This window comes from Rhinolophus ferrumequinum, chromosome 5 (assembly GCF_004115265.2).
Source record: "Rhinolophus ferrumequinum isolate MPI-CBG mRhiFer1 chromosome 5, mRhiFer1_v1.p, whole genome shotgun sequence".
NCBI lineage: Eukaryota > Metazoa > Chordata > Mammalia > Chiroptera > Rhinolophidae > Rhinolophus > Rhinolophus ferrumequinum.
In genome coordinates, this window is record NC_046288.1 from 47,382,548 (window position 1) to 47,398,844 (window position 16,297).

General features: G+C 36.6%; 1 pseudogene; it reads left to right on the forward strand.

Annotated features, from left to right (window-relative positions):
* The first annotated feature begins 13,879 nt into the window (after positions 1 to 13,879).
* Positions 13,880 to 14,850, forward strand: LOC117022093 (pre-mRNA-splicing factor 38A-like; annotated as a pseudogene).
* Positions 14,851 to 16,297: the final 1,447 nt, after the last annotated feature.

Here is a 16,297-nt window from a genome sequence, read left to right on the forward strand (position 1 = left end):
GCAGATCAGCCATAGAAAGTCGTCTTTTCAATAAATGGTGCAGCTATTATTGGTTTTCCATAAATGGGGAAAATTAGATTTATTCTTGACATTATACAAAAAGACTTATTTCAAGTGAAGTGGATAAAAATGGAAATGTGAAAAATAAACCTTCAAAAGTGCTGAATAAAATGTAGGAACATTTTTTTTATTACCTGGAGGTAGCATAAATTCTTTAAAATATCTCTCTCGTACATACACAAAGAAAATCTCGATGAATTCTTCATTAAAATAAAAAAACCCTAGGTTCATCAAAGACCGTTTTTAAAAAGTGAAAAGACACAATGTGTGAAAAAATATTTGCAAAACATAAATCAACAAATCAAATTATTTTATACATAGTAGGTATATAATAGAAAAGAAACATGTATGTGGTACTATAAAAATATAATTTTAGTGGCTAAAAATATTTTAAAGGTCATAAATGTTTTCTATGAATTTATTACATATGAATTAAGTAAAAATTAAATGTTATTGCTATTTTCCATTGCACATGAAACATGAATATTTTTGAATTGTGGTTATGAGAAGCTTTTTATAATACTGTGATTTAATTCAAATTTGTTACTTAGAAAATCACAAATTAATAGTTGCTAGTACCTCCTTGTTTTATCCATATAAGTTCAAATTGTTTCTATTGACACAAGGCTTCCTTATCCTTTCCTTTCTGTTGATTTCTGGACACATGGTTGAACCAAACTCACTTAGGGTTCTCAAAACCACAATTTTATCATTAATAATTATAACAATTATTTTAAATCACTTCCTGGGTGCTTGGCATTGTGCTAAGAACTTCCTATGGATTATCCCTTTTATTTTTTACAAACCTGTGAGATAAGTACTATTTTTAACATCCCACTTTATAGATGAGAACTAAAACAGAGACTATGTAATTTGTTTACAATTAAACATCTAGTAATTTTAATTTTTTCAATGACTTTTGGTCTAGGAAATATAAAAACTGCCATCATTGCACTTCTCTATGACATCTTTAAGTGAAGGAACTAAGTACAACAATTAAATAATGTTGCCTTCTCAAATACATTTGTTTGCTCAATGTGACTTACTCTCTTTGTATCACTGCTGATGGGCCTTAAGAAACATTGAAATTTCTGATTTTAAAAAATATTAAGTAAAACCAAGTTATAAAAATAATGTTTTCTAAGTTCAAATAACTAAAAGATGGACTTTGTGTAAAAGTTCATGTTTCAAATCACTTCTGAGTTGACTAAAGAAATTAGGGGATAGGATAATGGCTTATCCTACTCCTCCCTGACTTCTTCAGGGAGACAATCAAATTGAGCTCTTTTAACACTGGGCATTTCAAAAAAGAAAAGAGCCCCATTTCATGAGGTGCACTACATGAAGAATGAAAGAAGTGTCATGTGCTTCTATCCTCCATATATTCTCACCTGGATTCATCTCATAAACCCCAGGTACCGTGTTTCCCCGAAAATAAGACGTAGCCGGACCATCAGCTCTAATGCGTCTTTTAGAGCAAAAATTAATATAAGGCCCGGTCTTATTTTACTATAATATAATATAAGACCTAGTCTTATGTTAATTTTTGCTCCAAAAGACTCATTAGAGCTGATGGTCCGGCTAGGTCTTATTTTTGGGGAAACACGGTAGTGGCACCTGTTGGCTAAATTGACCAGTTTATATTGGTTAGAAAATCATCACTACCTTGAGGTCCATTCCTGCATTGCATCCCCACTCCAATGCTCTCTGCCCCCACGGGCTACCCAAACCTCCCCACTATCCAGCAACCTAAGGGGTAAGTGCTGGCATAGCTAGAGCATTCTGGATCCTTATCTTGAGCTACCATCAACATTCACTTTGATCAGTTGGTGCCATGAGTTGTTAAATATGGTCATTAGTACCCCTGCTCCTCCCATTCTTGATAGTGAATCCCCTACCTTTGGTGATTGGTTCAAAAAAGCAAACCATGGGTTTGAATTAGGAACTAATGACTATCTGAATAAACAAGATGTGCACAACTCAGCCCTCATATATTGCTTCTGCAAAGCCATTGTGTGGACGCATCCCTCTCTCCTGCACTGGCTCCCAGAAGCAAATCACCTAAAGATATTGGCCTCTTAAAATTCCCAGTTTTCAGTCTCAAAAAGGGTCCTGGGGCCACCAAGACTTCCTTCGTCATTAAGGTTTCTCATTCCCCACTAATCCATCTCCATTCAACTAAAGCATAAGTGGGGCTCTCTCTTTATTGCCTTATTTCTTCCTGACCCACTCCAAAGCAGGATCTTTATTATTAGTTGAGCTGACTTGTCTTGCACAGAAAGACACAATTTGCTGATGTATACAAAGGTTTATCTCTGTGCCATACCAAAAACTAGACAGTAGTTCTTGCATACTCCTGGTTGGAGGAGATGATTGTAGAACATGTTCTTTGGGAAATTCCTTAATCTCCTACCCTCATCTCTCAGGGTGTAATTATTTTCTTTTAAGTGAGCTATCTCACAATTAATCAGAAATGAATAAGCTATAATAGAAGGAGAGGAAGTTTTCTAGGATGACAAGAACCCTCTGTTGTGAGTGCAACTGCTGGGTGAAGACTCTAAAAGGCTCTGATGGTCTCAGTCTCAAGTGAATGAAAATGTTCCCTTACTGTGAGACTTAAATTTGTGTCAACTAGCTATACTCTGATACCCTGTTGTTTGGCCAAGTAATAGTCTAGCTGTTGCTGTGAAGGTATTTTTTTAGATGTGGTTGACATTTAAATCAGTATACTCCATGATGTGGATGAACTTCATCCAAACAGTTGAAGGCCGTAAGAGAAACGACTGAGGTCCCTTGCAGGGCAAGGAATTCAGCGTCTACTCTGCCTTCTCACTCAAGACTGTGACATTAACTTGCCCCAGAATTTCCAGCCTACTGGCCTGCCCTGCAGATTTCAAACTCATCAGCCCCTACACTCATGTGAACCAATTCCTCAAAATAAATCTCTCTCTCTCTCTCTTTCCCTCATCAATATATTCTGTTGGTTTTGTTTCTCTGGAGATTCCTGACAAATATACTTCTCATAGAGAAATTGTTTATTAGAAAAAGGTGAATACTTTTTAAAAAAATTATGTCAAAATTTCTTGAAGTATGAAGTGTGAAGAAATGTAATTTTTAAAATATCAATAAGTTGATTTTAGTTGTTATTTATGACGTAAGATGACTTTTTCCTGTCAAAAAAGCCAGAACTAAACCGATTTAGCAGCTCAAAAAAGCATAGGCTTTAAAGATAGAGTACCAGCACTGGACTCCAAGAATAGTTGATATTCTCAACTTGATTGATCAGCAAGAAACCTGGCTGAATATGTTTCTGGTAGTCATTGTGTGGACCCATCCCTCCTCCTGCACTGGTTGCCAGATGCAAATCACCGAAGGATGGATGTGGGAGCCTCTTAACATTCCTAGTTTTCAGTCACAGAAAAAGTCCTGTGGCCCTTGGCAAAGTATTCTGCTTGAGCTCCTCTCCTGCATTTACTGAGTCTCAAGTGGTATATATGTAGAGGCCAGTCACTTATACTGCGGTATATTTCTCATCCCTTATCGTCCCATACTAATGTTACTGTGTTTGGTCAATACAACGCAATCTATGAACCTAGTATAGCTCTCTATTTAAGTCCCTTTAAAAGTCTGTCAATAAAGTTTTCTAGATTTCTATATAAAGTCCCTGTATTGTTTGTGTTATGTTTATTTCTAGGACTTAATATTTTTATCACTATTTTATGTCTTCAGAATTTCATTGTCTTGCTGTTTTTGCTGGTGAAAAATGACAAAATGACGTGGAGAGTTTCTTCTTTTTCTGTTTTTGAAATGGCTTATGTAAGGCAGGATGATTTCCTTATTTAAATGTTTGGTAGATGTCTCTAGTGAAGTCCTCTGGGCCTAGAGGTTATATACATGTCCATTAGGTCAAATTTGTTAATCAGTAATTTGATCTCTTTTAATCTTACTGCATTTTTGTGTATTTGTACTATCAAGTTACTCATAGAACTCCCATTTTGCCTTCCTATTCTTCCTTTTAATTCTGTCATTTTACTTTATGCATTTTTATTGAGATATAATTGACTTATGTTAATTTAAGCTGTACCAGATTCAATATATGTATATATTGCAAAATGATCACCACATTGTGATGAAAATTTAAGATTTACACTTAGCAACTTTCAAATATACAATATAGTATTAACTATAGTCGCCACGCTATACATTTCATCTCCAGGACTTATCACTGAAAGTTTGGACCTTTTGATCACATTAACCCATTTTACCTAGCCCCTGCCTCTGGCAACCACCAGTCTGTTCTCTGTATCTATGTGTTCAGCTTTTTGTTGTTTTGTTTTTAGATTTCACTTATCAGTGAGATCATACAGTATTTGTCTTTCTCTATCTGACTTATTTCACTTAGCATAATACCCTCAAGTTCCATCTTTGTTGTTGCAAATGGCAAGATTTCCCTCTTTTTATAGGTGCATAATATTTCATGCATATATCATAATTTCTTTATCCATTCATCCATCAGTTCACACTTAGGTTATTTCCATGTCTTGATTATTATAAATAATGCTGCAATGAACATGGGGTACACATATCTTTTCAAGTTAGTGTTTTATTCTCTGAATAAATACCCAGAAGGGGAATTGCTAGATCAGGTGGTAGTTCTATTTTTAATTTTTTTGAGAAACCTCTATACTGTTTTCTGTAGTGCCTGCACCAATTTACATTCCTACCAACTGCACAAGGGTTCCCTTTTCTCTACATCTTTGCCAATAATTATTTCTTGTCTTTTTCATAATAACCATTCTAGTAAGTGAGGTGATACATCATTGTGGTTCTGATTTGCATTTCCCTGATGATTAGTGATGTTGAGCACCTTTTCATGTACTTGTTGGCCATCTGTATTTCTTCCTGTCTATTCCATTCTTCTGTCATTTTAAATTAAATTATTTGTTTTGTTGCTATTGAGTTATATGAATTCTTTATATATTTTGGATATTAACACCTTATCAGATATATTATTTGCAAATATTTTCTCCGATCCAGTAGATTCTTTTGTTTTGTTGATGATTTGCTTTAGTTTGATGTAGTCCCACTTATTTTCCTTTTGTTTCTTTTGCTTTTGATATCAAATCCAAAAACTCATTGCCAAGACTCATGTCAAGGAGTTTACCATCTATATTTTCTTCTAGGAGTTTTATGGTTTCAGGTATTATGCTCAAGTCTTTAATCCTTTTTGAGTTAGTTTTTGTGTATGGTGTAAGAGAGTGGTTCAGTTTTATTTTTTTGCATGTGGCTGTCTAGTTACCTCAATATCATTTATTGAAGAGACTGTCCTTTCCCCATTATGTATTCTTGCCTCCTTTGTGTCTTTATGCCAATTCCATACTGTTTTGGTTACTATAGCTTTGTAATAAGCTTGAAATTAGGGACCATGATGTGTCCAGCTATGTTCTTCTTTCTCAAGATTTCTTTGGTTATTTTTTATTTTTTTTGTGGTTCTGCACAAATTTTAGGATTATTTTATTTCTGTGAAAAATGCCTTTGGAATTGATAGGGATTGCTTTGGATTTCTAGATTGCTTTGGGTAGTATGGGCATTTTAACAATATTCTTCCAATCCATGAGTATGGAATATTTTTGCATTTATTTGTGTCGTCGTCAATTTCTTTCATCAATATTTTATAGTTTTTAGTCTTTGACCTCCTTGGTTAAATTTATTTCTAGGTATTTTATTCTTTTTGATGCAGTTGTGAATTTGATTTTTTTCTTAAATTCTTTTTCTGATAGTTCATTATTAACGTATAGAAGCACAACAAATTTTTCATATTGATTTTTTATCCTCCAACTTTAATTTGTTTATTAGTTCTAAAAGTTTTTCTGGTGGAGTCCTTGGGTTTTCTATATATTATATCATGTCATCAGCAAATATTGATTTTTACCTTTTTTTTTTCTGATTAGGATGACTTATCTTTTTCCTTGCCTAACTGCTCTGGTGAAGACTTCCAATACTATGTTGACTAAAAGTGGTAACAGTGGTCATTCTTTTCTTGTTCTTGATCTTACAGGAAAAACTTTCATCTTTTCACCATTGGATATGAGGTTAGCTTAGGCTTGTCATATATGGCGTTTATTATGTTGAGGTACATTCCCTCACTTTATGCCTTTTGAGGCTATATTCTGAGTTGCATATAAATTTTAAATTGTTATATTTTCTTGGTGAATTAAATATTTTTTCTTTATCAAATAACTCTTAACTTCTAGTAATTTTTTTTTTTTTTTTGCTTTAATGTGTATATAGTTACATCATCCTGGGGACACTGCTAATATAGAAACTCCTTAATTTCCCTATACAACCCAGGTGGTGTGAACTCTGACTGCAAATCCAGGCAAGGGCTGGCTTACCTATGATTCTCAACTTTATCCTGAAGGAGTGACCCATTGGCACCTCAACTTGTTGTGGGGAGGATTTCCTGTATATGATCCCTTACCCTACACGGGCCCAGGTCTCTGATTTCTGTTCTATTTGTCTGCAAGGCCATTAGGATACATTTGCAGATGTGAAATTCTTAAAGGAAGAGACATCAGCCATATTACTAAATCTATATAGATGCCGAAGTGGATTTTATTCTTCTTTGCTATTTAAATTGTGAATTGTATTTGAAAATAGAAGAATAGCAGACAAAAGCAGTGTTTACTTAAGTGCTATGTTTCTCCAATTATAGCTACAAAATATTTTTTTAATAAAAATGTTATTACATGACTAGCATATGGTGAGCTCAGGATTCAAATTCAGACAGCATGACTCCAGATCTTAAATAAGTCAGGTGGATACAATAAAAAGTTGATCAAAATAAGTGCCTTCCCTCTTGATGGTAGAACCTGGCTATAGTTCTATCTACCATGTGCTCTTCTAAAAACACCTGTTAGAAAACCAAGATTCCACATCTGTCCTAACAATAAAAGCCTCTTTGATTGAGTTCTCTTCTTTGAAATTCAATGTCTGACTAAAATAATTCAAACATATTGTTAGAGAAATCTTTCATATTGTCAGTAAATATTTGAACAAAATGATGATGTGTTCTCTTTAACATTACACAAATGTATCACTTAAATCAATAGTGTTTTTTTTGATTCACAAAGCATATTCTTATCCTATACAGGCTACGTATGCTATATTTGGAAATTATTTCATTTTCTTTTCCCCATTAAAAACACAATATGTATTCCCTTTCCAGTTTTGTTTAAAACAAATAAACTGTGCATCATATGCTTAGGTTAATATGTTGCAAAGTTTCTGTTAAGGAATTTGAGGATTTTCCAGTGCTTAATATTATCCTACAGTAATACCTATCCTCAACCCTCATCTTCTTGCAGTGATTACTTTGCTTATGTTGCACAATAGTGCAAGTAGATATAATGTTGAGAATATTCAGTACATTTATTTTCTCATCCATGACTAAGCCATTTTTGTAATTTTTCAGTAAGACTGTTCTTTACGATATTCTCTCTCTTTTTTTTTTTTTTTGAATTGTGGAAACTTTGGTACTATTGGCTCTTGATCTAATGGTTACAAGAGAATATTTAATGGGTTGGTGGCAGTTTTATTGCCCCTTAAACCATTTAATAGGTTTTCTGCATAATTTCTCAATGTGTTCTTATTTGTTTACTTTTTTACATTTTGAGTGTAAAATTGAAAACTTATGGTATTGAATTTTATGACATTGGCACAATTCCTCCTCTACAGTTATAATATATACTTCCATTATACTCTGATTTCTAGGGGCTAAAACATGAACTTAACAGTGCAATATGGCCTTGATCCATAAAGTTTTATATTTGGATCACTATTACTAATTGAAAGCTTGTTCTTTACTAAACTGATAAGATTGTACTTTCCTTTTATTTTGAGTATCATTTATCATAAATATTGGCAAAATCTGGAACTACATTTTATTATCATTTTTTTAAAAATCCAACATCAGTTTGATCAATTTTGTTTTATTTGCCTAAGTATGTTCTAATTGAAATGGACTGTGGTGGAAATTCAGGAAATTCAGATTCTAGTCATAACACTGCTGTTCATTTAGATGTTCTGTGATCCTGAGGCTCAGTTTGGACTAGGTCAGAGATTTCAAAATTTCTTAAGGCTAACTTAAATTTAAAACAGAATCTTACAATATGAAAATCAGAACACACCATCTGAAAAAGAGTAAAATACGTTATTCTTACTATGTTACTTTATAATTCCTGAATACTTTTCCTTGATGGAACAAGTAAATCCTTACAAGAGACTGGATAGAGATTTTTCTGTTGTTTGAAATTATGATTTTTGCTCTTCGTGGCTGTATAACTTAGAAGCACAGAAATTATAAGCCTAGAAGGCAACTTTATTAACAATTTTTGCAGATCAATTTATATAAACTTTCTACCAGTCTGTGTACCACTGTCATTTCTATTGATATTTATATTAACAATTTAGTAAAAATAAACCTTAAAGAGGCAATTTTCAAAAGTAACTACTTTAAATGAGAATAATCCTAAATGATACTGTAAGAGCTTTTAATCTGGTATTTAGACTTTGTATAATACAAAGTGAACAAGCATAAGTTTCATATATGAAAAAATTCATTACAATTTCTTCCTCTGTCCATTGGAAAAAGCTCTGAAGCAACCTGACAGCATATCTCTGTTGATTTCAGACAGGCTATTTCACACATAATTCAGAACCCACTATTAAGAGACAGAATGACATTCTGTTGTGGTACAGAAAAGCTGAGTATGAATGTCCACTTTAATTTTCTGTTCACACGCCCTGAAGTCTAGTTTGGACCAGCATCCACTGATGTCTTTTGGCACTTGCCTTTCGGTGACCTAACCCCAAACTTCATCTGTGCCCTACAGCCTTTCCCAGCAGGAGGCCTTTTCATCAGCTGCCCTCCCTCTGGGAAGAGCTCCTTCTACCCATGTAGGTTACCTGGGCAATCTACCCCGGCTGTGCCTCAGAAACCTCTTTATTCCCTTTCCTGTTCTCAATTTCTTGGCAAAACTTGAAGTTTGCAGTGACTTACTCTTTCCCACTGGTTGTTTCAGACCCATTCGTGCTCCTGCTTTTTTGTGTGGTAGTCCACAGCCCAAGCCTTAGCCCAGCCTCGCCGTACCCAGGCCTTCCAACCCCCTGTATTGCTCTTGACCTGGCCCTGACAGCCTCGGCTCACCCTGCTGGCCCCTCCATATCGAGAAATGGAGTTTCTCCTCCATATCGAGAAGTGTAGTGTCCATTAAATCACCACCGCTTGTAATTGTGGTGTTGCTTTTTGAGTGAATTCTAAATGAAAGATGAATTTATGTTTTAAAGTCACAGTGGTTTAGGCTAGAAGTCTTCTTTTAGTCCAAAGAACAGGACACCCACAGAAGTATTTTCTTTTTTTTCCCCCTGCTGTTCTCCAAATCAGCAAAGATCTTTTGAAAGCTTGCATTTCCATGACCATGTGATACAAGTCCTCTTTGGGTGACCTTAACCAGTACTCAGGTAACATTCTATCTTATGTGTACACGGAATTATTTGTTACTTAATTTAGTATTTTTAGTCTTGATGCCTTAATGAATAATTCATACACAATTGTAGGATTGAAAGAATCTTCAGGTTATGTAGGTGGACAAACATCGGAAAATACTAGAGTAACTATTATTTCTCTGGTAGTTTATTCTTTCATTATTTGATGAAACAACATTTATAAGGCATTTATGTTCTACAGGATTCCATAAGGGAAAAGTTTACAATCTAATGAACAGGTCAAAATAATAAAAGTTCATACAAATATATTTTTTTCACATCTGTTAAAAAACAAAATTCAATGGAGTAAATTTGAAGCTCCATCTGGCTTTAATTAAGCGATTCATGAATTGGGCAGCATCCCATCTAGCGACTAGCAGGGCTCTCCTGACTTATGCAGTGCTTACTTAAAGCCAATCAGATCTTCACATTTACTTGGTTGAAATTTTGTATTTTAACAGATTGGTGGCAACATCAACACAGACGCGAACTTCTAATGGTATTTGGGGACAAAGAGAAACACAGGTGCCCTCAAATCCCATTTTAGGTTCACTGTCTTTTTTGCTGTTTCTGAGGGCCTTTGGTGAGTTCCTCTCTGTTTGAGCTCCTTTCTTTGTGTTCAGGCTCCTGATCTCATTGACTTTCCTTTATAAGGCAGATCACTTAAGGTGCTAGAGAAGTCTATTCCTAAGACAACTGAGCGGGTCTAGGGATGGACATGGAGTCAATTCCTTATAGAGACGTCTTCCCAGAGCCAGCTGGTAGATGTCTACCCAGAGCCAAGCCCATAGCCATTCAGACAATTCCCCAGATGGACCCGCACCCTTAGCTTTGTCCCTGGATTCCACGTTGGTAACTGCTGAGTTTAGTCTGCTGTTCCCATTTGTTTGGAATTAGCCCCCTAGATTCCACGTTGAGAACTGTGGGTGGCAGCTGCAGTTCTCCATTTTGATTGGAATCAGTTGATCATCCCATTCCTTGTGGTGTGTTCAATCCTTTCCCCAATCCAAGGTTCCATGGGAATTTTTGGTGACTGGCCACAGTTGGACTGGGTCCAGCATTGGACTGGGCCCAACAGGAGGCCTCATTTGAACATTGAGAAACAGGATCATTTATGTCCAAATTATTGAGTGTACCACCTTCTGGCATACCTGCTTATTATTTTATGTTTACTATCTACAGTCCCAGAAGCTGCAAAAACAGAGGGTGTCAAAAAAATGTATACACATTTTAAGAAAGGAAAAAACGGCATTAAAATTGTAATACTCAATATTTATCAATAACAAAAGATGAATACAAGTCATGTTTGACTTTTGCAATTACAAGAGGTGCTCAAAGTGGTTACCATCAGCGTCTAGACACTTCTGATTATGGCAAACTACTGCTTGAGCAACGTTAACCAAATTGTCTACTTGTATACATTTTTTTTGGCACCCCAGGTATTTGCAAAGGAGGTAAATCTTGCTGGAGACAGCCTAGAGTTGCTTGGCCATTGTGAGGCACTTTCTAGTTAGATAAAATAATTTTTAAAATGCACTTAAATGTAAAGGATTCCCCAATTGAGCAAACAGAATGAGAACTGGCATGCAGAAGCTTCCAAAAAGGTTTCAAAATTTCAAAGTAGCTTCAATGAAAAATTGCAAAAGGCTAATGAAAAATTAGAGATAAGAGGTACCTAAGACAAAAGACAACAGGACAGACTTGATCACTGATGTAACTCCAACTGGTTCCCTCTAACTTCTATCTTCCTTTCCATTTTTTAAAAAACAGTTACATTTTTAAAATAAAACAATTTGAGGCTACAGGCAATCCTTTGCTGCTATCTTTCACTCCTAAGTCAAAGGCTGACTTAAGTGCCATAATTAGAATTTCTTAAACGCAGGGAGGAGTCTCAAAAATTTTTGTAAATGGATTATCTCCTGGGGCCAATGAGAGAAAACTAAAATTTTACATTATTCCTTCCTATCCAACTCCAAACCAATTGGTTATTGATCTTTTCCAGGATAGCTATTGCCTTCTAGTTTTAATCTATCAGTTCTTTCTTTTGGCAATCTTTAAGAGTGACTCTGGATCTTGGGAAGGTAGTGATCTTTGTGCCATCTAGGGTATATGGGGTTGTTTAATATTGCCAGAAATATTTACTCTTTGTCCTGGCTAAAACCTGACAAGATAGTTGAAAGAATTTAATAACTTTTGATCAGAAATTTGGCTAAATTGGAAGCTGAGACTGAGAGTTTCATTTTAGCATAGAGGTAAAAAGAAAATCCTATGGAAAATGATTTTTTTTAGAAAAAAAGGTGTCATGCGGGAGACCCTGCTCACTGCGCCATTTGTCGTGCCTGGTGGCCTGCGGAGTCTCAGCTCCCGCTCCCCACATAAGAACACAGGATGTGGCTAGGCCAAAAAGGAACACCCACGGAGCCATAGGTAGGGGAGTCATAGCACTGTACTCTCACTGGTGGCACTATAGTCTCACTGGAGGCTGGAGTCACACGACCTGCAACCTGCTGTCCGCTTCTCTGCCTGCCACCCGACTCTCGACTCCCGACTGACTCTCCAACCAACATAGCCCCGGCAGTTATATCAGTGGCTAATTGGCTAACTGGTTACAGCTGAGGGTCAAATAGCCACAGCTGACGGCCATCTATTACCTGAGCCAGCACCTTTCCACATGAGGTCAAGAGCCTGGAAACTGCTCTCTGGGACTCTGTGGATTCTGTCTACCACAAGAGGTAATGTAGTTAGATACATGCAACAACCTATTGTTACCAGAGAGTGGGCTGTTCTCAGTGGGTGTCCAGGTTCTTGGCATCTTGAGCAAAGAATTGAATGAGACATAGAAATAAAGTGGTGAAAGAGTAGTTTATTAGAAGAGATAGTACACTCCAAAGAAATGGGAGAGGACCGGAGCAACAGAGAATGGCTCAAGGACCTTGACTAATGAGGCCTTGGTGTTTTTTATCCCTTTTTCTCTCAAATGAGCTGTTCCTTTCCGGGCGTGGGAGAATTGATTGACACCTGGGCTTGACAAGAGGCTATTACCTCATCTTTTCAGACTGTACATGTTTCTTTCCGGAATTCAGTCTGTTATAATGATATTTATGAACTTCCAAGCAAATGTATAATATAATGATGGTATAATGAAACCCAGGTGAAATGAAGGTCATTGTGGCCTTTACTGAGCAGGTGTGAGTGGCCGGTTTAATCTAGTTGGGTATTTTGTACCCATCTGTTCCTCATAGGGGTAAATAATTACAATGAACAGGGGAAGTTTTGGGCAGAGAGGGGAAGTCTTTTGGGCGGTTGCATTCTGTGGATGATAAAGAGACCTGATGCCGATCTCTAACTGCTTGCCTTGTTTTCCCCTTGAGAGACGTGATCCCCATAAAATTTGTATGGGAAGTTGAGGGATAGAAGGTCTTTTCTTCTGTATCTGCTTCCTGCTGGACAGGGGCATAGAGCTGTCCCTACCTATTGGGGGATTCATGGAACTCTCACCCTGTCTGATCTCAGATGAAAGGAAGGGGTCTTGAGATCCGCCTGGAAGACCGCATTGGCTTCTTTGGTTGCAACTGGCAACCTTGCTGGGGCATCCTCCGCATCCCCAAGGCCCCTGAATGAGGAAAAATAGATTTTAATCAATAAATCCATTAGCTCTATAGAGCCTGTGGCCATTCAATCAGTCATTCAGGTGTTGTTAATTGTTGAGGAGTTAGGCCCGGAATGGATAGGAGAGAACATTAGACTTCAATGATTACAATCAACAAGTATGAATCACAAGTTTTAGGGTAATTATCTAAAGCCGGGGTAGGAGATTTCTATGATTCAGGCTAAAAACAATATTATTTATGATTAAGAAAGTAATGGAGTTAAAACACTAATGAAAGAAAACTTAGAGTTTCTGTAGCGAGAAGCCTTTTCGTTTGGCCTGTATCACTACAAAGTCATTTGGGTAGCAACCCAATTCTTTGAGGTGTTAAAAACAGCTGTCCTTGTTTTACAAATGCAATTTTTACAAGACCAGAAGTGTGGCTCCAGAAGCAGTTCGAACCCTTCTTAGGCGGGAGATGCATGTTGAACATCACCAAGGTGCAGAGGCCCTCATTGATGGGATCAAAGATGCTATTCGTGGAAGGAAGTTCCTAACGCGGGAGCATTTTCAGTTTCAAGCTATTTAAATAAGACTTTTTCCATCTTTCTCCCTTCCTCACTGCTTTCTTTAACCTGGATGGGACACATTAAAGGACCTGAAATAGAACTGAAGGCATTCTAAAATGGCAAACCATGTGTGAAAGATGTGCACAGCATCCACAGTACCAGCCCTCAGTACCTGGTGGAGAAGATCATTGAGACACAAATCTATGAGTCCAATCACTCAAAAGAGGGGTGTTTTGGACTTATGGCTGAATCTGTAGCTGGTAAAGCCATGCAGTGAGGTGTGTGAGTAGTGTCTATGGGAGCAATGTAAAGCCAACCTCCTTTCTGTGTCTGATCTTGAAGATGCTTTAAATTCAACCCAAGAGGGATATCATTGTGGAGTTCATCAGAAATGGAGATTTCAAGTATGTCTGCATGTTGGGAGCACTTTCCATGAGGCTCAGGCAGCGCAATTGATTGCTACAAGTGCTTGGAGCCTCGGCACAATGACTGTTGAAAGATCAGGAGCCAGAACTGAAATGGGTAGTTTGCACGGAGGCAAGTAGGTGAGTTTATTGATGCAGTACTGCACAGTGTGTCTGTGATATCATTCTGCCCCGGCTACAGAAATGGTATGTGGTAGAGGAAGCTGAGCAATGGGAGCCTTGGGTTGATGCTCTAGAAGAGGACACGCAGGATGTGCAGTTCAGCAAAGAGGAGGAAGGGGAGGGTGAGAAGTTGGAGAGGATACGATCACCTGATCACTGCTGGAGAAGCTACTGTGACTTGGACAGTCCCTGGCACTCGCCCACACTACACTACAGGAGCAGTAAGAGCAGGTCTCCCAGAAGGCAGTCAGCCTCCCCAAAGCAGGAGCTCTTCTCACAGAGAAAGGCTTCCGAGCAAGAGTCCAAGATGTCACCACAGCAGGTCCTGAAATAGAGAACACAGGTCCCGCTCCAAGTCCCCAGATCATTACCATAGCACAGACACAGGAGCCACTTGAAGTCTCCTGAAAGATCTGAGAAAAGCCACAGGAAGAGCTGGAGAGGGAATGAATTATGGATTCAGTTTGGTTTTAGTCCTAATGGCCTCCTGCGTACATGAAGGCATCTGTCTTTGTGAAAGGATTAAGATCTACTCCCAAGGCAGTTATGAAACTAATTTAGGGTTTTGGTTTTGTTTGTTTTTTTCACCTAAAAGTTTTTCTACTTTATTTTTTTTTAATGAAAGAGGTGCTGAGTTTTGTATCTCTTTTTGAATTATAATCCACAAGTTTGAAGGATAATGCTTCCCGAGGGCTGTTTTTGACCCCTTTGTACAACCAACCTTGACTGTGCTCAAATTTATGAGAGTAGAGAGAATTTGAGGGGTGGAGGGTAAAACAGACAAGGAGAAGATGTGGCCACCTAGTGACCCTTTTGTTATATCCTAAAAAACCCCAAAACAAAAACTAAAACTAAAGATAAATTTGATCTGTCAGTAAACACGTTCCATGCCACTCTGAGACTTTTTTTTTTAATAAAAAAGCAAACGTTTTTAGAAATTATAAAAAAATATTTATAAATTTGCCAAGACACAGAATGCTAATATAAAGGACAGCTCATAATTGTTTATTTCTTAGTCTTACTAGAAATTAAGATTTTTAAAGGTTAAAAATTATATGTTACTGAGAATACTGGAAATAATAAAAGGGATGACTGTGCAAGGAGAGTAGGATATATTTTGGGCTAAGAAAGGTAAGAAATGAAGATGCATTTTCATTAAGGGAAATGAAAGTAGTTTTGTCGTAGTTGTTTTAGAATGGGAACAGAGAATTTTACCTTATGTAGTGAAGCTAGCTAAAATTGAATTATTATAAGAGTTTTAAAAAAATAAGTGTTAATATCAATCATGCACTTACGTAAAACCAAAACTTTTAATTTTCTTTCTTCTAAAAGAAGAAAGTTTTCTTGAATTGTAGGTCTGCTCCTGATAAGAAATTACAAAAGGATTTTCTTTTTGAGTAATCTGCCAAGAAAGCAAAGATTCTGTGTTTTATCAAAATAATTTTGTGTTTTATGTTGTTTTAATTGGGTCTTTTACTTAAGAAAACTGAATCTTCTCATAGTAAATACTAACTTATATTGGTCTCTGAAATCCTTTATTTTCACTTTGGTTACATAGATAATTAAGTATTCTTTCATAATAACCTGTGATCCTTATTTAATCAAGTGTCCAAACCTTTCAATATTTTTGACAAACCTCCCAAAATCAGATTCTAAAAGGTCTTTTTTTAAAACTCCATAACAACTTTGAGAATTCCCAGAGGGCCCCTAGAAAATCTCAAAGAACTTGAGTCTCTCCTTATAAAAACGGATATGTTCAACTAATTAGACGTGTTTGATATGTTAAATTACAAGGGAAGCATTGTCAAATAAGAAGTAACACTGAGCCTTCTTTATGTTGTATTCGTATAAGTATATAAGTGTTCCAAAAATTATGTGAAATTCCTGGAAGTCTGAGATGTCCTGACATAAGATATCTGTCATCACAATTGAGGCACACACTAGAA